At 51.8% G+C, this 10688-nt stretch overlaps 1 long non-coding RNA gene across 1 annotated transcript; it reads right to left on the reverse strand.

Moving 5' to 3' along the window:
• Positions 1–5871: 5871 nt before the first annotated feature.
• LOC125919554 (uncharacterized) lies at positions 5872–9182 on the reverse strand. Its single transcript, XR_007456830.1, has 2 exons — positions 7993–9182; positions 5872–7062 (listed from the first exon to the last, which is right to left on the reverse strand). It is a non-coding gene; the product is annotated as an uncharacterized LOC125919554 (long non-coding RNA).
• Between the last annotated feature and the right edge of the window lie 1506 nt (positions 9183–10688).

The raw sequence follows: 10688 nt of genomic DNA on the forward strand, positions 1-10688 counted from the left end.
CGCCCCCAAAAGCTATTTTTAAGAGGATGGTCCACTTCGTAAACTAACAGTGCCCGGGAAGTGAGGGAAGATGGGACCAGGAGAATACAGCACCTTTCGTAGCCGGGAGAGAGGACCGGGATGCCGTGAGGTCATGCGACTCAGCGACGACCGCACAATGGTCGACCTGCATTTCTGGGGGGTCGGGGAATACACTTAACGTCCCTCTTCTCTCTCGTTCCTCTTTTCCAAAAGTCTGCTGCATAGGACTGAGCCGCATTCAAACTCCAGCTCAAATTCTCCACGGTCCTAACTGATTGTAAGGGGCGCCAGGAATCCCTCTGAACTTGCGGGAGGGTGACGAAGGCAGCAACAGGGCCATGTCACATAGCTTGTGCGGAGCAGGGCCACCCTGTGACATGCCTGTTCCTCAGGATCCCCCACGGGGCCTCACCGGGATGGCCCTCAGGCAGGTGGGGGCTTGCTCACCACTGCTTTCTTTTCTTTTTTTAATCTTTTAAAATGTTTTTTTAATTTATTTTTGAGAGAGAAAGAGAGAGAGGCAGAGAGAGAGAGATTGAGAGCAAGCAGGGGAGGGGCAGAGAGAGAGGGAGACACAGAATCCGAAGCAGGCTCCAGGCTCTGAGCTGTCAGCACAGAGCCCGACGCGGGGCTCGAACTCACAAACCGCAAGATTGTGACCTGAGCCGAAGCCGGCCGCCCAACCGACTGAGCCACCCAGACACCAGGCACCCCGCCACTGCCTTCTTATGTTGGCACAGGGCTGGCACCTGCCATCAACACCTCCACTGAGTGTATTTTGAATTTACTCGATTGGAGTGGAGTATTATCTATTCCCGGCCTTCTCTGCGCTGTCACGGGAAGTTTGGAGGCCTTGATGGCATTGGGATGGAGACGGGGAGGGGAACACACCGAGAAGAGAGGAGAACGGCGCCCGAAACCTCGCAGCAACCTTAGGGGCAGGCACTGTCACCTCCACCACATGGATGGCACAAGGGAGGCACAGAGACAGAATTCACTAGCTCAGCGTCACACAGCTTATAAGCAAGAAGCCAGAAGTCAGAGAGCAAAACCCCGCAAGACTAACAAGGCCTCGCACCTTTGAGTCTTAACTACCTCTGAAGCCCTCTCCCCACACCGTCCAGCACTGCCCCCCCCAAACTCTCTACCTGCTCCCCCCTCCCCCAGCCACCGGCCTCACCCAGGCCCCTGTCTCGTTCTTCCTCACTGATCTCTGCACTTGCTGCCCTCTGAACTGGAATGATCCTTTTTCCTCTCTTCACCCCATGAACCCCTACTCCTCCTTCAGAGAATCGTTCTCACCTCACCTCCTCAGGGAAGCCTTCCCGGATTAGATACCACCTCAATATTGTGAACTCACAGCCCCATGTGACCTCCCTGGAGAGCACTATCTTAGTTGTAATGTACATATATTTTTTTTTAATTTTTTTTTAATGTTTATTTATTTTTGAGACAGAGAGACAGAGCATGAGCAGGGGAGGGGCAGAGAGAGAAGGAGACACAGAATCTGAAACAGGCTCCGGGCTCTGAACCATCAGCACAGAGCCTGATGCGGGGCTCGAACTCACGGACCACGAGATTGTGACCTGAGCCCAAAGTCGGACGCCCAACTGACTGAGCCACCCAGGCGCCCCTGTACATATATTCTTTGAATTAGGGTCTCTGAGGACCGGGGGCCGTGACCCTGAAGGCACCACCTCAACCCCTGGCCCAACCCCTGGCCCTTTGCCGAACTTCACCAAAGGTTTAACAAATAAATGAGTGAAGGAGTTGCCTGACCCGTGACTGTCAACCAACCCAGAAGCTTTAAATGCGTATTTCACTTGAATACGGGTATTTTGGCCAAAATACTCATACCTGAGGCGAAAGGGAACCGTTGGATTTTGCACAGTCTAAAACATCTCTTGCGTTATTAGTTTGGATTTGTGCCTTCTCCTCCCCACTGACCTGAAAGCGAACGCTCGTGGGAAGCCCTCCCCAAGGATCTCGGTGACAGCCGCTGTGGGTGATGTGGAGGCAGGAAAACACAGCCACCGTCTATTTACAGGACGCTCACCGCCCGGCACTTCCTTCCCAGGCATTCGGTTGTTCTCCCAACTCTTTTTTATTACCTTTCCTTATTCTCGTCCCTTGCGTGTGGAACACCACCCTCCCTTGTCTCTCTCCCCCTCGCTCCCTGTCGCCCTCCTCTGTGTTGAGTTCTCCATTTTCTGGAACGTCAGAAAGAGGATGCTTTTGCCACCACCGCTCACCGTAGATCAGTTCGAGAACGATCCTTTGCCGGTATGAAGGGACCACGGGCTCGAATCCCCGCCCCGCTAAGCAGGCAGTCGCGGTTTGCTCATTCACCAGCGAAGGTGGGTTGACGTCGGGCACGTCGTAACCGCTGTGGCTGCAGCAACGAGCAAACCAGACAGAAATCCCTGCCCTCGTGGAGCTGACTGGCCGGCGGGGGAGACAGACGGCAACTATCCCGAGTAAACTATGGACTGTGCTAGAAGGTGGTAAGGACTCCGTAAAGGAAAAGAAGGCGGAGTAAGGAGGATTGTAGGAGGGGTACAGGTTGGGCTTGTCGATCTTGACCGCCAATAAGATGGTCAGGGAAGCCGCCCTGTGAGAAAGCTGTTTTGCTTTCCTTTTACAGAAAAGGAAACTGAGGCTCGGAGAGGTTAAATGCCGTTCCCCGAATCTCGCCGGTTGCAGGGCTTGGAACGAACCCAGGCCTGAGTGGCTGCAAAAGTCTTTCAGCTACACGACATGCCACAAAGCTCCATCTGAAAATGTACAGGGGACATACGTTTGCTATTTTTCTGAAAGATGCTTGCAACTATAAAGCTGAGGACACTTCCAGGCTTCCAAACTGGAAGGGCAAACCCAGAGAGGCGCATGGCGGGTCTGGCCTGAAGCTCAGGGTCGCGTTCCCTCAGCCTCACAGGAGTGAGGGAATTACGGCAGAACCGTCACGCTGTGAGGTGCGGGTCTGGTGGGCCAGAACAGGCTCAGGCTGGGCCCTGGCTGGGGGACACTTCAAGGGACACAGACAGAATAAAACCCAGGGCTGGCAGTGAATATGAGCATAGGGCCACAGTAGGCCAGGGTATGTGCATAGAGCCCTCTGGAGGCTTGCTGGGTGGAAACGGGGCCCTGGATTCAAGTTCTGGCTCTGTCCACGTGGCCTTGGTGGGTGGTGTCACCCCTGTGTGCCTGGTTCTGCTCAGCTGTAGAGGGACACGGGGGCGGGAAGGGCAGCACGGGTGGGCAAGGGCTCCAGAGTTTGTGCCTCAGTAAAGCACTCAGGTTTGCCTTCCCGGGTGAGGATGCTTAGGTCTTGGCCCTGTGGAAAACTGGTCAGCACCTAAGACCTCGAGGGCTGTTCTCAGGATCCTGGGGACTGGGTGGGGAGGTTTGCTAAAGCATAGAAGATTCTGGGGTAACTAAATGGGGACGGTCCCTAAAGCCTGCTCTCTACCCACAGTGTCTCTTCTGGTGTCTCTTACAACCCACCTGGGCTTGGGTGTACTTTAAAAGCAGGAAAGGGAAGAAAACCAACGGGTTATTTATTTATTTTTCCCTTGCTTGCAGAGACTGAGTTTACTGACAATTTTCCGTTGGCCAGTTAGGAGCGGCACGACCCTAAACACGGACTCCTTCTGAATCCTCTTAGTTTGTGATGATGAGTTCCATGACTCATTACTATTCTTGTAAAAAAGAAGCACCAGGAAGAACAAACAGACCATCCTGACTTCCTCGCCTCCTTCTTTCTCGATTACTCGACTGTCACACGTCCTTATGGTGTTTGAGTTAAGTTAAATAATCTTAAGGATTTCGGAATCAATGCACCCATCACTATGTTTATGCCCCCCCACCCCACCCCCATTGCGCGCAAAGCGCCCAAGGAGAGTCGAACGGGGAATCTGACTTGGGAATTCTGGAGTGATGGGTCCAGGGTGCGAAGCGACTTCCATAATCAGCTCGCCCGACACGCGAAAAAGTAAGATGATCTGGGAAAGGCTGTTGGCCTTCCTAAAATAAAAGATACATACTTTCCTTCTGGAGACGCAAGGCAGCCATGGCTGAACCCAGCCTGGAGCCCTCACCACCTCTCAGGCCGGGCAAAGGGTACGGGACCGGGAGGTGGGCAAAGCCAGTTCGGGCAAAGCGAGACACTTCTTGCTCAAAGAGAGCAGGGACGTAGAACGAGTGGCAGAGTCACCGTGAGCAGGCAGCACGTGGAAGCAAAGACAGGAGGAGCCGTGGATGGAAGAGGAGCTCAGAGATTCAGCAGAGAGAATGTTAACAGTCCAGACAGAAAGACTTCTGTGCTGCCTCACAGCAAGGAAAGGGACGCGCGCGAGAGAAGGGAGGGCGGTCTCTGCTCTAGACCACGTTGCCCCGCTGTTGGTTCCTCCTCTGCAGGGCCAGAAATCCTCTGGGGGAGACGCGGGGGGCCCCCGCACAGAGGGGAGGAAGGCGAGGAAGGCGCAGGGGAGGATAAACACAGAGTGAATTTCTTGCTGCCCCTGGAGACCATGATTCCTTTCGGTGACAGCAGAGGTTAATATCCTGAGCAGCAAGCCACCGCTCGGCCCAGAGACACCTTGCTCGGAGCAGCTGTTTTAGTGTCCTGTCATGGGTTTTATTGAACTATATTCCCTGAAAGGGCCAATCCCTCTCTCCATCTGGAGGCTCTTAGCGCAGCTTTCCTGAAAAGTTCAAGGACTTCTCCTATCACACTCCACCTGTCTGTATCCACGCACAGACTGTCCCACCCCCTCGATCCCAGTAAAGACCCCAGTCTCCTAGGAATTTCGAGTTCGCACAGACGCTCTTATTTACCCTGCACAAGGGGAAAAAAAAATTAAAAGGTTGTAACTTCTTGATTTCCCTTGTCTCCCACTGTGTGTCTACCCCTAACAGGTGGCCCTGTCCCTCCTCATTCTTCAGCAGACTGATTCACTTCAAAAGCAGCAATGGAGGCAGGCAAATATTTGCTGATTCTTATTTTCATCAAGAAGGGAACGGGGGTGGGGGAGTGGCGGGGGGAAAGCACGTCAGGAGACAAAAAGCCCGAGTGAAAACCCGAAAAGCCGCAGAGATCAGAAGCAGACGGGGTTGTCTTTCCCTCTGGAGTCATCAGAGCGTCTTGGGGAGATTTGAAGTCTGTTCACAAACTTTTGGGGTATGGGCAGGAAACACGATAAAGAGGCGACGGGGGAATCTTTCCTGAAGGTCCAAGTTTCCACACACAAAAAAACATAGATTGGGGGAAATGTAAAGTGCCGACAACTGGATCTCCATAAAGGCTGACCCTATTTTGAATGCTCCAAAAAGCAAGCACAGAAACACCTCACAAGAGCCGTCTATGCTAACCTGCAGAGACAAGTGCTTTTCCAGTCTGTGGAAATCAGTGCATTCTTCCAAAATAAGTGGCTTCAAATCTTCCAGCCACTTCCTAAGTGGCCAAGGCCCGACTTCCTGGGGGCAGTCCCAGGTCCGCGAAGCCCCATATGGACGGATGCGTTGGAAAATGCAGGCGAGGTTGCACGCCCCCCCCCACCACCCCGAGCACCCACCCTTCCCGCCTGGGCCTTGGCCACAAGTGGAAAAGGAATAGCATCCTGGAGGGAGCCTGGCCCAGCCCCCCCTCACTGCCCGGAGGCCCCAGGCCTGGGAGAAGGGCCAAACCCACAGCTCTGGTGCGCACCACACAACCCTTGGGAGGTGTTGTAATCCTAACCCTTTCTGGGAGATGTTTCGGGGGTGGGGGGGTGGGGTGCCGTGTGGCGAGAAAGCGAGGGGGGGGTGGGCGGCACATTTGGGGACGCAGACACCAAACAGATGGAATTTAAATGAAAATACTTAAGCCTTTTAATACACAAGTGATCCAAAGCCACCTCTAGTCCACTTGCCTTCTGGGAATTATAAAATGTTTCAAAGATCCCAGTACATGAAGAATTTGCAAGTAAAGCCCTGATAAGAAAGTATGTTTATACCAACTTACCAATTTCTGAGTATATTTCTCTTAAAATAACGTTCCGTCTTTCCTCTAATTTCTTGGCTGCCTGTCTCCATCCGACTAACATCCAAGGAAGGCAAATTGCTCCTATGATCATTTCCCTAAAGCAACTCTCATTCACTTTGCTTTTCTTCCCTTTTGGAATAAAAGTCTGCCATAAATGTTTAATTAAATGGAAGCCTTTCCACTGTTAATGACAAGCTGCTCGAAAGGCTTTTCATTCTTTAAGGACGGGTGTGTTTAAAACGGTCCCTATTAATTTCCTGATATTGATTCTCTGGCTGGGGAAGAGCATAGAGTATTCAGCCTACAGCTCTCCTGCAGACTATGTTCAAGGCAGCGGTTTGGATTGAGAAAGGGCACCAAATGCAGTATGCGTCAAATAGACCATCGCTCAATGAAGTCACTTAGCTATTCAAAACATGTTCAGCCATCACTCAACCGCTTGCACCAAGAATGTTGGGAGGGGGGCATGAAACTGGTGCTCTTTCCCAGACATAATCGTTTCCCAAAGAGCGGCTTTGGCTCAGTTTGGGTTAGACCCTGGGGCCACATCAGTTTCTCCCTCTGCTGTCTGTTTCCCTCTCTTCTCCCCCATCTCCTGGCTTCAAGTCCTTGCATCACCATCCCATGGTGAGCTTAACAAACAATTCTGCAGTCCCCGCTTCCCAGCGCTGCCTCAAACGGCCTCCGGTATTGGTTCATGTCAGAAGCAGAGCACATAAGCCTTTCTCTCCACGCAGAAACACGTATCTCTCTGTGCACATCCTTCTACGGGTAGCTGTAGCTTGTACATACGGATATCTCTATGTATGTATATATACACACATGGCCATTCAAATGCGGTCCCTCGTATTAAAGTCTGTTGCTAAATGCAGGTTGTATGACCTGCAGGAGTTTTTTTCTGTGCTTCTGAACGTGGCTCAGAAGCACATGCCTTTAGCGGTACCCCGAGCTCCCAGGCTTCTCACGGTGGGGACCCCTTTGGCCACAGCACATGCACAGGCACACACGTCTCAGTGACCCTGCAAGATCAAGGCAAACAGCTGACACCCCCAGTCCACTGCCCCCCCTCCACTCCCTCCTTCAAGCTCCCCAAGCCCTCGCCTCTCTCTCCCGGCCTCTCTGCACAATGTCTGATGCTCAAGCTGGCTGCATTGCTGACCGTACTCGCTTCTGGATAACAGACATGTCACTGCGTGGAAGGGAACCGGTTCTCAGCCTAACCCGCAAGTGAACTGCTGTTTATCAGAACTTGGGCTTGTTTCCTGTGAGAGACGTATGTATTTTTGGACTTTGTAAATGTTAAAACACACACATACACACACGCAGCCAGTCGCCCCGAAAGATATGTGTGGGTTCGTAGACATTACGAAATGCTCTTGAACTCAGCTTGCGATCCTGGAATAATTAGGATTTACCAAATAAGGATTCTTAGAAACAACAGATTTTTTTTTTTTTTAAAAAAGGAGATTTGCAGATGATGATGTGTCTGGGACTTTTGGGGAGTAAGGGGAGGAGGAGGGGGGAAAGGAAGCACATTTTTGAATTCTTCATTGCGAAAAGAGGAGCAGTGTTGACAGAAACAGCTATTTCCCCCCCTTGTAGATGGCAATGCTACACCAAATGGCAAATCCTAATGATTCCAAAGCAGGCAGAGCTCATTTGACTTTAAAAGACAATCTCTTGTTGTTTTCATCACATCACAGATCATTCCAATGAAGAGGTTTAGGGGAAGGGGGGGGTGGTGGTGGAGGCTTGAGAGTTGAGTATGGCTTTTGCTTATTGATTTTCTTTCCTCTGAAACTAACCCAACCAACCTTGATCTGTGGTAGGAAGGAGTGAAGTAAGAAAATGGTGGAATGTGAAGGGGACTTCTTTGGAGGAGGGTGGGGAGGGGGAGTGAAAAGGGGAGGGGTGAGGTGGAGAGGGGGAGGAGATGGGAAATCAAATACCTTCTAGACAGCAGGTTCTCCATAATCCAGAATGGGTCATAACTTCCTCGTTCTTTTTGCTGGTTTCATTCTCACTGACACTTTTGGTCTTGCAAACCCCTCTGGAGTAGAGCCAATAGTCGGTTCCCACAGCTATGGTCATCAGACTGAAGGCAGCGAAAGCACCAACGGTGGTTAAAAGCATTTGAACTCCTCGATCAAACAGCCCCATAATTCTTCATTATATAAACACCCAACCGACTTCTGGTTCTCGGGAGAGTGTGTGTGAGGGTGCGAGTACTAAAGCAAAAAAATAAAAATAATTCCACTACTAATATAATGGATCTGTGTGTGAATAGAGAATATGGAGAGATATAAAACCAGGGAGGTAAGAAAAGCTCACGGAAAAGAGTGTAAATTATAAAGATCACACGGGAAGAGAGGCTTGCCTTTTGAGATCAGAAACTGTTCCAGTTGCAGTAAATTTTTTTTTAAAAAAAGGAGGAAAAAAAAAATAAAAAGACACCCCCCACCCCCCCAAGTGAGATGCCTTAATCTCTTTTCCTAAAATTCTGGTCTCCAGTTTCCATATGTGATAGCTAATTTGGAGATGGCTTCCACAGTGAACCAGGGAACAGCCGCATTCTCAACACAATCTCTCATGGTCGGGACCTAGACAGTTAGAGATTGTAAAAGCCGGGATGCAACCTTCCGTCTTCGTTCTCGGCTCTGCGGCCTGCGCCATGAAAATCCTTTGCTTCGCCAGTTCTCTTCCTTGGGGGGGGGGGGGGTCTCGGGCGCTTCCGTTTCAGACCAGACTTCCCAGTATTCTGTAAGCCCTTGATCTCAGCTGAACAGGTGCGGGGGTCTCGCCTTCCATGGTTTTGCCCCGGCAGCGGCAGCGGCGGCGGCAGCAGGGCGGGCAGGCACGGCGGCGGCGGCGGCGGCGGCGGCGGCAGGACGAGCAGCGGCGGCGGTTATTGTTGTTGGTGGCGGGGGTAGTGTTGGCGAAGTGGGGGAGGGAGGGGGTTTCTCCCGGAGAATCGAGGCGGGTTTCCCTCCCCCTATCTGCAAAGCTCCTGGAAACAAGGGAGCCGGCGTCTTGCTGCAGGATGGGCCGCCCGCCTGCCCCCCCACTCGCTGCCGGCTCGGCCCCCGGCGGAGGCGCTCCCACCTACTGCATTACCGGGTGGTGCTGAACTGGACAGCTCCCTGCGCCGCCCGCTCCGCGCGCGCCCCGGCTCGCTGGGCGGCCCGCCAGGAGGGGGGCGCGGGCCGGAGTCCTCCCTCCCTCCGGGGGCGGCAGGGCCGGGGCAGAGCCGGGGGCTGCCTTCCCTCTTTTTACCCCTCTCCCCAAATCCTAAAATGAGCGCTCTTCTGGGCTCCCGGAGCTCGGAGGAAGGCGTAGCTAGAGATAGCTTGCTCCCTCTCCCTCTCCCTCTCCCTCTCTCTCTCTCTCTCTCTCTCACTCTCTCTCCCCTGCCCTCCCCCCTTGGTGTTTCTTCCAGCTCAGCCTCCTTCTCATTCCATCTCTACGTGCCCAGAGCTTCAAATACAACCCTCCCATCGCAATCAGATGGGCACAAAACTTCAAGCAGCCGTTTCTCTGCCTGGAAGCGGTGAAAATATAGCCTGGATGGGTAATTACAAACACGGTCTATCTGTGTTTTTCCAATCGTCGTTTTCACTTTGCTGTCTTGGGGGGATTTGTTTTGTGTTCTGTTACTGGCACGTTAGCCGCGTCTCCTTTTAGTCGTTCCTCTCTCCGTCTCTTTGTCTCTCTTTCCGGCTAACGGGGTGTGCAGTGCACCGTGTGTGTTTCTCTGTAGTTTTCCGTGAAATTCCGACTCTGCTCCCACAAGCAGACATTTTGGAAAGATTATTCATGGAAAAGGGTGCGAAAGGGTGGCTGGTAGCTGGGGCTTGGGCAGTGATTTTCATCTCAAGGATAAACCTGTTTGCAGGGGAAGTGGGTGAAATGGAATCCTTCTAAGTTTCCGTGTCATTCATAAACTGGATTGGAAGAGATAAAACATCTCCCTGCTGTGAACACTGAAACACATCACAGCCCTCCCCTCTTCCTCAGCAGAATCCTTATGCTGGGTTAATTACAGCGTTACCTCTCATTCCTATATGTGCAACTTTTCCTTAATGTGACTCCTGGAGAAAGGAGCCCATCAGATTCCTGCTGATATTGATTACATTTTTCTCTGATCAGTTTCGGAGTTAAGTGAGAGCGCATGAGGCATGATGTAGGTGCCCTGTTTTTCATTTTTGGGGGGAGCGCCCTAGAGAGAGGGGTGAGTCTGGTGGGTCCGTTGGGGGTTAGAGGTGTTTGAATTTCCTAACCCGGTTATTCCGTACTTTCTTCTCTTTCCCTCCGTTTTTGTCTTGAGATAATTTGTCTCACAATTTCTCGGTGATTTGGTGATTACCAAAGAGTATATGATAGATGACTAGATTAAAAACAGACTTTTTTTTTTTTTTTTTGGTGTTGTCTAACTTCTTTCCCTTAGCTGAGAGCTGGTCTGTAGGGGTAATCGGTGCGTACTTTTTGATGTAGAAAAATGACCTGTTTCTCCACCCTGCATAAAACTTCCTTTTCTCACTCTCTGTTCCTTTCTCAGAAGGGAAGGACCCTTACGAGGGGCGATTGCTGTGCTCCTGGCACCCGGGAGAGGGTCCTGGTGTCCAGAGAACAGAACCATAGTTTCGGC

The sequence above is a fragment of the Panthera uncia genome, chromosome B4 (assembly GCF_023721935.1).
Source record: "Panthera uncia isolate 11264 chromosome B4, Puncia_PCG_1.0, whole genome shotgun sequence".
Taxonomy (NCBI): domain Eukaryota; kingdom Metazoa; phylum Chordata; class Mammalia; order Carnivora; family Felidae; genus Panthera; species Panthera uncia.